This window comes from Lissotriton vulgaris, chromosome 1_2, assembly GCF_964263255.1.
Source record: "Lissotriton vulgaris chromosome 1_2, aLisVul1.2, whole genome shotgun sequence".
Lineage (NCBI taxonomy): Eukaryota > Metazoa > Chordata > Amphibia > Caudata > Salamandridae > Lissotriton > Lissotriton vulgaris.
Genome location: NC_141686.1, coordinates 177,779,718 through 177,788,005, shown reverse-complemented (window position 1 = coordinate 177,788,005; position 8,288 = coordinate 177,779,718). Strand labels below are relative to the sequence as shown.

Genomic DNA, 8,288 nt, shown 5'->3' with positions numbered 1-8,288 from the left:
CTGTTAATTTATTTGGAGAGAAAAGCAAAACATGAAGGCAAACAATAAATCGGTGAATGCACAATTTAAATAGGGACTAATGTGTAGATTTAGAACTTCATCACCATGAATGTGCAAGAATGAGTATTTTTCTGCGCCTCTCTGTCTATTTCTTGTTCTTACTTTTCCAATCTGTCATTCTCATAGATAGCAGGAGATGTTATTTGGCGGACTATGCTATTTACTGTTCCTCATAAGCCCCCAATCATATAGAGCATAAATTAAAGTATCCATTCATTCCAGCAATAATGCAATTCATTGATGCTCATGAGTTGCTCTTCATCAACGTTGTCTTCTGTTTTTTTCGAAGTTCCTCTTTTTACTGAGCAGTTTCTCACTTAGCGATGGAGGACACTGAGTGGCATGTTCTTGGCACACCGACCCGTGACGAATGTGTGACTGCAGGGCGGTGTCCACAGGACGGTCCCGGGTTCGGAGATTTCATTATGAAACTCAGATATTGATGGCAAATGTGTTACTGAGAAACAAGTGAGGTTGAAAACTTCAGCGAACTGACCCCTGAAACCACCCTCCACTCCAGCAATGACAGCCAACCCACCATCACCAGTTGAACACCGGTCACCACCGAAGACACCACCACGACCATGAAGAGCACCCACCCAGGAGCCCCCAAGGTCCCCTGCCTGCCTCATATCTTCCACAGAGCCGCTGCTGCCATTGCGCACAAATTATGCTGCACCATCAATGTCACCTTTGAATCCGGCATCTTCCCCGTTGACTGGAAGTGGGCTGAGGGCAAGCCACTCCTCAAGAAACCTTTGGCTGACCCTATGAGCCTGAAAAACTACCGGGTCATCTTCCTCCTTCCCTTCACAGTCAAAGTCACAGAGAAATTTGTCAATGCACAATTTACCACCATCATTGGAGAGAACACCATCCTCAACTCCTCCCAGTCCGGATTCCGCAGCAACCTCAGCACCAAGACTGCTCTCCTCACCGCCACCGATGACATCCACATGCTAATCGACCAAAAACACACTGCGGCCCTCATCCTGCTAGACCTCTCCACAGCCTTCGACACTGTCTCCCACCCCACTCTTGCAGCCAGACTCCACGGCGCTGGCATATGGGGATCAGCCCTCGAATGGATCCACTCCTTCCTCGCCGGCAGAACCCAAAGGAACAGACTCCCACCCTTCCTATATGAACCCACAGAGATCAACTGCGAAGTACACCAAGGATCATCGCATGCCCCAACACTCTTCAACATCTACATGTTCCCCCTCACCACCATCGTCAGGCAGCAGGGGCTCAGCATAGTATCCCACGAAGATGACACCCAACGCATCCTCTCCCTCACAAAGAACCCCGAAGACACCAGACTCAGCTTCCAGGAAGGGATAAAAGATGTCCCAGCCTGGATAAGCAACAGCTGCTTAACACTGAACTTGGAGAAGACAGAGGTCCTCATCCTTGGACCCTCCCCCACAGCTTGGGATAGCTCCTGTTTCCACTCTACCCTTGGAAACCCACCCACCCCAATGGATCACGCCCAGATCCTCGGCATCATTCTTGACTCCTCATCACTATGACTCACCATATCAACGCCGTCGCCTCCACCTGTTTCAATTCCCTCCACGTCCTCTGCAAGTCCTATAAGTGGATCCCCACGAAGCCAGAAAGACTGTCACCCACACACTCATTACTAGCAGACTGGACTACTGAAACGCCCTCTACGTGGGAATCAACAAATCCCTGCTATACAAACTCCAGAACTCTGCAGCCAGACTAGTCCTCTGCACCCCATGATATGAGCACATGACCCAACACCTGGGAGACCGCCACTGGCTCCCCATCGAGAAGTGAGTAACTCTCAAAGTATTCACCTACGCCTACAAATCCCTCCACAACATTGGACCCAAATACCTCAACTATAGAATCTCTTTCCATGCACCCAAAAAAAACCTCCGCTCCGCCGCCCTCGCCCACGCAGCGACTCTGCACCTCTGCAGAAACAGAGCTGGAGGAAGAGCCTTCTTCTACGTTACAGCCATAGCCTGCAACGAGCTCCCAGTCACCTTCAGACACTCCCCTAACTTGCACACCTTCAGGACGAGCCTCAAGACCTGGCCTTTCAGCTGACCCGGAGCTGCACCCCCCAAGCACCTTGAGACCCTCATGGGTGACTAGTGCTCCTAAAAAAAACATGATGAATTGATTGACTTAAACACTTTGTAAAAATTGATCACATTGTGATACAGACCATGTTGTGAGGGATCTTTACCCTGAAGAAGGCTTGTGGCCCAGAATGGCAATTACATTTGGCTGAAATATGTTGGTACATGCAGTGGAGGATAAGAAGTGGTAACTCCTCCTAAATACTTCACCATTTGATTTTTTAGTCCTGCCAGGGGGACCAATAATAAAGGAATTTAGATGGTACCACCTTAGGTAGTTTTAGCTTGCTTTTTTCTGCACCATTGACCCCTCATGGGGGAAACTTTTCCTTCCTTTACTTCTCCTTTCCTTTTTCTTTATTTCTCAAACAAGTAGTGGCCCTATGATGAAGCATGCCAATAATTAGTGGGTTAGAGCAGTATTTAAAACTCTGTTGATTTTCCTCTCTATCCCTTTTTTACAACTCCTTTTGGTGCGGTTTTCCTACACAGAGAAAACTGCTTACAGTGGGGTCTCCTCTGTTATTGTTTTGGTATTCTTTTTGTGAGTTGCAATTTTTCACTAAGGGCTTGATGTAGGTAAACGTGAAATACTGATTACTTAATACCAAATTTTACCGATTCGGTATTAAGGAATTGGTATCTCCGATGTATGTAAAGATTCGTTAAAAATTACCGTATCTGTATTATTCTGTAAAAAATAGCAAATCAGATGGTTTCGTTAAAAAAAAAAAGAAATCCCAATACCAATCCGTAAATACCGAATTCAATACTGATTCGGTAATTTAAAAATTCGGAATTTGTTGAATCAGCTAATCCTGCTCATCCCAATTACATCTCAAACAAGAAGTGGCCACACCCAGGCAGCTGCACTGAACCTGGAGCTGACTGTGAGGCAGGTAACCGAGCAGAGGAGCCAGGAGCAACACAGCCTTTCTTTGCCAAGAAATAAAAACTAGCAAGAGAAGGAGGGAGTTGAAAGAAAACGAAAACAGCAGTTTAGTGAAAAGGAGCTGGAGGTCCTCATTGAAGAAGTCACCGAGGACCATGAGAAGCTGTTTGGCAAGCAGTCCCTCCATGTCCCAGATTCGCAGAACAGACAGATCTGGCTTGCGATTCAGAGCAAGATTAATGCCATGTGGATCACCCAGCGCTCCATAAAGAAAAGGTGGTATGACCTGAGGAAGACAGCGAAGGCGAGGATGGCGGAGAGGCAGAGGCAGGCTAGCAAAACTGGTTGAGGGAGGAGCAGAGCACCTGCTCCAACAGCTCTGGAGCGCATGGTGGAGTCCACCCTCCAGCGGGAGAGTGTGAGTGGGATCGGTGACGCAGACAGCTGCCAGAGCTTCCAGCAAACAAGTTAAGCTTCATGCACAGCATGCTTTGCACCCCCCTCTCTAACCCCAATCCCCAGTCAGGCATAGGTACTCCCACTCCAGTCCATGTTTCACTCATAACCTGCAATGCATCATGGGAGATGTAGTCATAAGTAACACATTTTCAGAACAGTCAGTCTAGCAAATCCAAAGGGATGTGACAGCAATTAGCGAGCAGAGGACAGTCAGTGTAATTGGCAGGCATAATGTTTAATGCAATGCAAATTCTGCCGGAAAAGTGAGTATGTCTACATTCAGTCTTTACAGGTGAGACATCTCGCAGTGCAGCAGAGGGGAGCAGAGGGAAGGCACCCAGGCCAGGGGGAGACAACAGGAGGAGGAGCAGCCACCTGCAGGGCACACAACCCCACCACCACCACCAACAACATCCCCATCCCCACCATCACCACAGCTCCAGACAACGCCGCCATCACCAACAACACCATCATCACTGCCACAATCAACACCACCACCACAGTCAGGCAGGAGGCATGCCGTGGCCACCCTCCAGCAGATGGAGGTGTCGGAGGAGGAGAGCATAGGGGGCTAACAGTCAACAGTGGATGAGGACGGCAACAGGGAAAGATCAGAGTCCCCATCAGAGCACGCCCACACATCTTCCAGGTACCACAGGGCAAGGGCAGCCAGTCCTCCAACCCCGGGCCAAGGTGACAGTGTGTTTGCTGGGCTGTAAGGCAATAATGCTGAAGATCCAGCGCCTGCAATGGAGATCCATGCGGTCAGTGCTGAAGGAGATGTCACACATGAATGCGCACATGCATCGCATTGAAAAGGGCATCATTGCAACTAACAACACCATGTCTGAGGGCAGGAGTGATGTGGCATCAGCTGTGAGGCAGCTCTGCAGCAAGTTTGAGGAGGACCACCTGTCTAGGTGCAGGGAGAGGCAGAGACTGGATGCATACACCAAGGCAGTGAACTGCCTGTCACTGCTACCTCCCTCATGTGCAGACGCTCTATCGCCATGCAGGAGGAGATGGCACACTGTAGTAGGGATGTGGCTAGGGGGATGGTCACAATGCCCTCAGCTCTTGCACTGCTGCAAACTGAGAAGGTGGCCACTACAGCAGAGGGGAGGAGGGGGGGCAGTGAGGAAGCTACTAGCGGTAGTAGCATTACACACTCTGCCACCGAGACCAGGAGGCGCAGCGAACGCCACAGCACTGCTCAGGAACATACTGGCAGTGCAGACAGTGGGGCAAAGGAACGTGGCAATGCAGCGTGTGGGCGCAAAAAATAGTGCCTGCCATGGTTGTACATTAATGGGTGATATAACCCATGGGTGTATGAAGACTGTTTCAGATCTTGGTGGTGTGCACTGGTCATTAAACACCATCAGGGCCGGCTTTAGGCATGTGCAAACTGTGCACCTGCACAGGGCCGCCAAACGCCAGGGGCCGCCACGAGGATGGATACAATATTTGCGTGGCGGCCCCTGGCAGGGATTTGGCGGCCTCTGGCTCTCGTCCCTGATTGGCAGTGGCGGTGTTTCTCACCAAGGGGGTCGGGTCTGGCAGACGTCGGAAGCCGAGGATTCGAGTCTGCGCAGGCTCAACCTCATAAGAAGAGAATCTCATGAGAAATCTGACTCATTTTGAAATGTGCCGCTCTGATAATTGCAAACACAAACGTAGGTAAACAAATGCACTCCAGAATCTCCACGAAACTGACCAACCATGTACTACCACTAGAGATGAGAGAAACTTGTCCAAGCACAGCCAAAGTGTACCTGCAGCTCTCCACAGACTCCGAAGCACAGCAGTGGCATGTCGATGAATGAAACAGAAACCATTCCGTAGTCATCATTAGTCCATCCCGCGGTGACAGACACAGTTCCAGTCGGCGTGTGCCTGCATTCTGTGGTAATGCTGGTGGTCCTCGGAGTCGGAACGTATTGGAAGAAGGAAGCCTGCCATCACTGAGTCATCAACTCCCAGCGCCTGGAGCTAACACGGACAGACTGCAGAGACGAGTCTACTCTCACTCGAGTCCCGACCCGTGACAGCCAGGTTCATCAGGCAGCCCAGGTAAGGCCCAGGCTGCATGCGCCATCTTTCTCGCCAGACACACATTCCTCCAGCTGACACACATACTCCTGTATCAGACTGTCCCCAACGCACACACTGCGCCAGGCCTATCTGGCAGGCACGGTTCAGGCGCCATACCAGTCTAAAAGAATTGCAGCATTGGAGGTATTTAACGCCTTGCAGGGTTTGCAGTATTTCACCTGGTTTGTAGCTATATGAATTGTGTATGTTTCTTGTTATAGTATTCCTTTTGGATGAGTGTGCACTGCTAGTAGTTTCAAAACGCATGCATGACTGAGGGTTAATGTGCTACTGCCGAGGTCTCGAGTTATGGTTCAAGTCCCAGTCGGCCCACTGATAGAAGCGTTCGTGACGTGTCTATGCCTTCCATTCGTCATTTTATTTAAGGTTGTGGTCTGGTGCATCCGTCCGGTTGCTTGTAATAAAATGACACGAGGCTACTGTCTCCAGCATGTCTGAGCATCGCTCGGGGCTCTTAAATGAAATGCATAGGTTTAAATTGAAATTGACTACTCCTGAGCTACTTTTCATCCTTCAAGAGGCAATGAAATGCGTAGATTCAACTGGCTTAAAAGAAGCACCTGCTATTTATAGTGTTTGAAGCGTGCATTACTAGACTTCTGTATACTGAACATTACATCTGCACTGTAGTCAGCTCGTTTACCAGTGTCCAGAGCTGCTGACAAGGTTCCACCTCTACATGTATTTCACGCACACATCTAGCCATGCACTGGCTGATGCGTCGGTGTTGTATTCGAGCCCATAGCAGGTATATGCTGTGAGCGGGAATTATAAGAGATGCTCAGATACGGTGCCTCTGTGTGCACGAGACAGGGTTTACAAATGATCCTCGAGCACTGACAGTTAGCCCGTGTCAGGCATGCACAGCTCGTTCACGTCTGTTTTTCTCGATGCCTCCTGGTACTTTTAGTTTTCTTTATCATGCACCTTAAATCTCCCGGATGTCATTATAAATTTGTAGTCTATCCCTGAAGAGAGATTTCATTTACAGACAGTCCGGCCTGTATTTGCTTGACGATCGTGGCACAAGGAGACGGCCCTTCAAATAATGCCTTCCCACTTGACCAATGCTGTGTGATCTTGGACAAAAGACCTTTCCTGTTCTACAGATCCCAGGCCTGGTTAAATCGGAGGAAGGGGGTGGAGCCAGAGAAAAGTTGGTGTGGCCTCCGACAAAGATTTGAGCACCTGCACTTCAAATCTTACAAATTAAGCACTGCTGTGGTGATTAGTGCGCTTTACAGATACTGTTTGACTGAGGCGCCGTTTTTGACAGCTGGCAGGGTTTTGTCCTGACTGCTTGTGCAGAAGACCCCAGAGGGCCTGTGTGCCATCCCCGGCGCGGCCCCTGACTCCAGGTGCTGCTCCATGGCGTCTCGCGGAGGTAAAATCAAAAACATCCTATTTAAGAAAGCTTTCTCTCCGCATTCAGAAGGTGAAACGTCATCATATTCGGGCCGCGCCTTGAAGCAGGGCCATGTAGGTCAGTGGAGAAATAAAGAACAAGACCGGTGAATATAGGTCAGGCACACCAAAGAGGTGAAGGACAGGAACAGAATTGGAGGACATGTTTGTAGCTCAGTGCTAAAAAACCCCAATGGCTTGAGGATAGAGCTGAGCAGAAAAAACGAACTACAAGACGGAAATGTAAAACTAAAAGATATTGCACAGGAAGGGCCAATGAAAACAAATATATTCCTTATTGTGGAGAGATGGAACAGGTGGGGATATAGCTCAGTGGTAGAGCATTTGACTGCAGATCAAGAGGTCCCTGGTTCAAATCCGGGTGTCCCCTTCAGATTTTTTTTCAATCCTTTTTACAATATTTTGTGCAAAGCCTAAAAAGAAGTTCGTTGATGCGAAAAAGACCAACATTAAAATAACACACGCTTTTTGGATCATGTTTCCTAGAAACGACCAAACGATTCAAACATTTAACTTTATACTGACAAGTTGACTAAAGCTAAGGCACTTTGTCTGAGAGATACACAAGCTGAAAGAGAGAGAAACGCGGAAGGTAAAAGAGAGAGAGACACAAAGGGAGCGAAAGCGAGATCCCCAAGTGTTTGCAAGCATGTGATCACTCCCAGAAGGATGAAGAGATAATGGCATTCTGTGGGTTGAAGCTGTAATGCTCAGTATAGTGAGCTCTCTCATACTGTTCTTAAGTCCTAACACAAGCTTTTAAAAGTGGACGCACCTTTTTACATCACCAAAGACAGAAGTTTCTGTTTAATGTAAGACTTCCCTATTCCAATGTTTGCAAAGTTTGTGAAAGGTGTAGGTTTGCAGATTAATAGACTACGTGAAATCTAATCTAATAAACAGAAATTTAGAAAGAGGCTCGCACTGGTTCTGAAAGTAAGCGGTGAGGCTCTCGGTCTACAGCAAGAGATTGTGAAATGTCCACCTTTCCCCTTTAAGACTAAGTTACATTCCCTGGATCTAGAACAGGTTGAAAGCATGGTGAAGAATGCTCTGTGTATTCCGATCAGTGACAGCCACCTGACAGTGGGAGGTGGGTACCAACATCAATGACCAGTGTAAGGCCTTCCGTAGAGCACCACTAAGGTTTGGGAATATTTCCTTTGCGCCCCTTCACAACCTTTGGATTTTTGTTGAACATTTATGTGACAAGTGTGCTG

The 8,288-nt window shown here is 48.4% G+C and overlaps 1 non-coding gene across 1 annotated transcript; it reads left to right on the top strand.

The window, feature by feature from the left end:
* The first annotated feature begins 7,366 nt into the window (after positions 1 to 7,366).
* Positions 7,367 to 7,438, top strand: TRNAC-GCA (transfer RNA cysteine (anticodon GCA)). The gene has a single exon. It is a non-coding gene; the product is annotated as a tRNA-Cys (tRNA).
* The last annotated feature ends 850 nt before the right edge of the window (positions 7,439 to 8,288 follow it).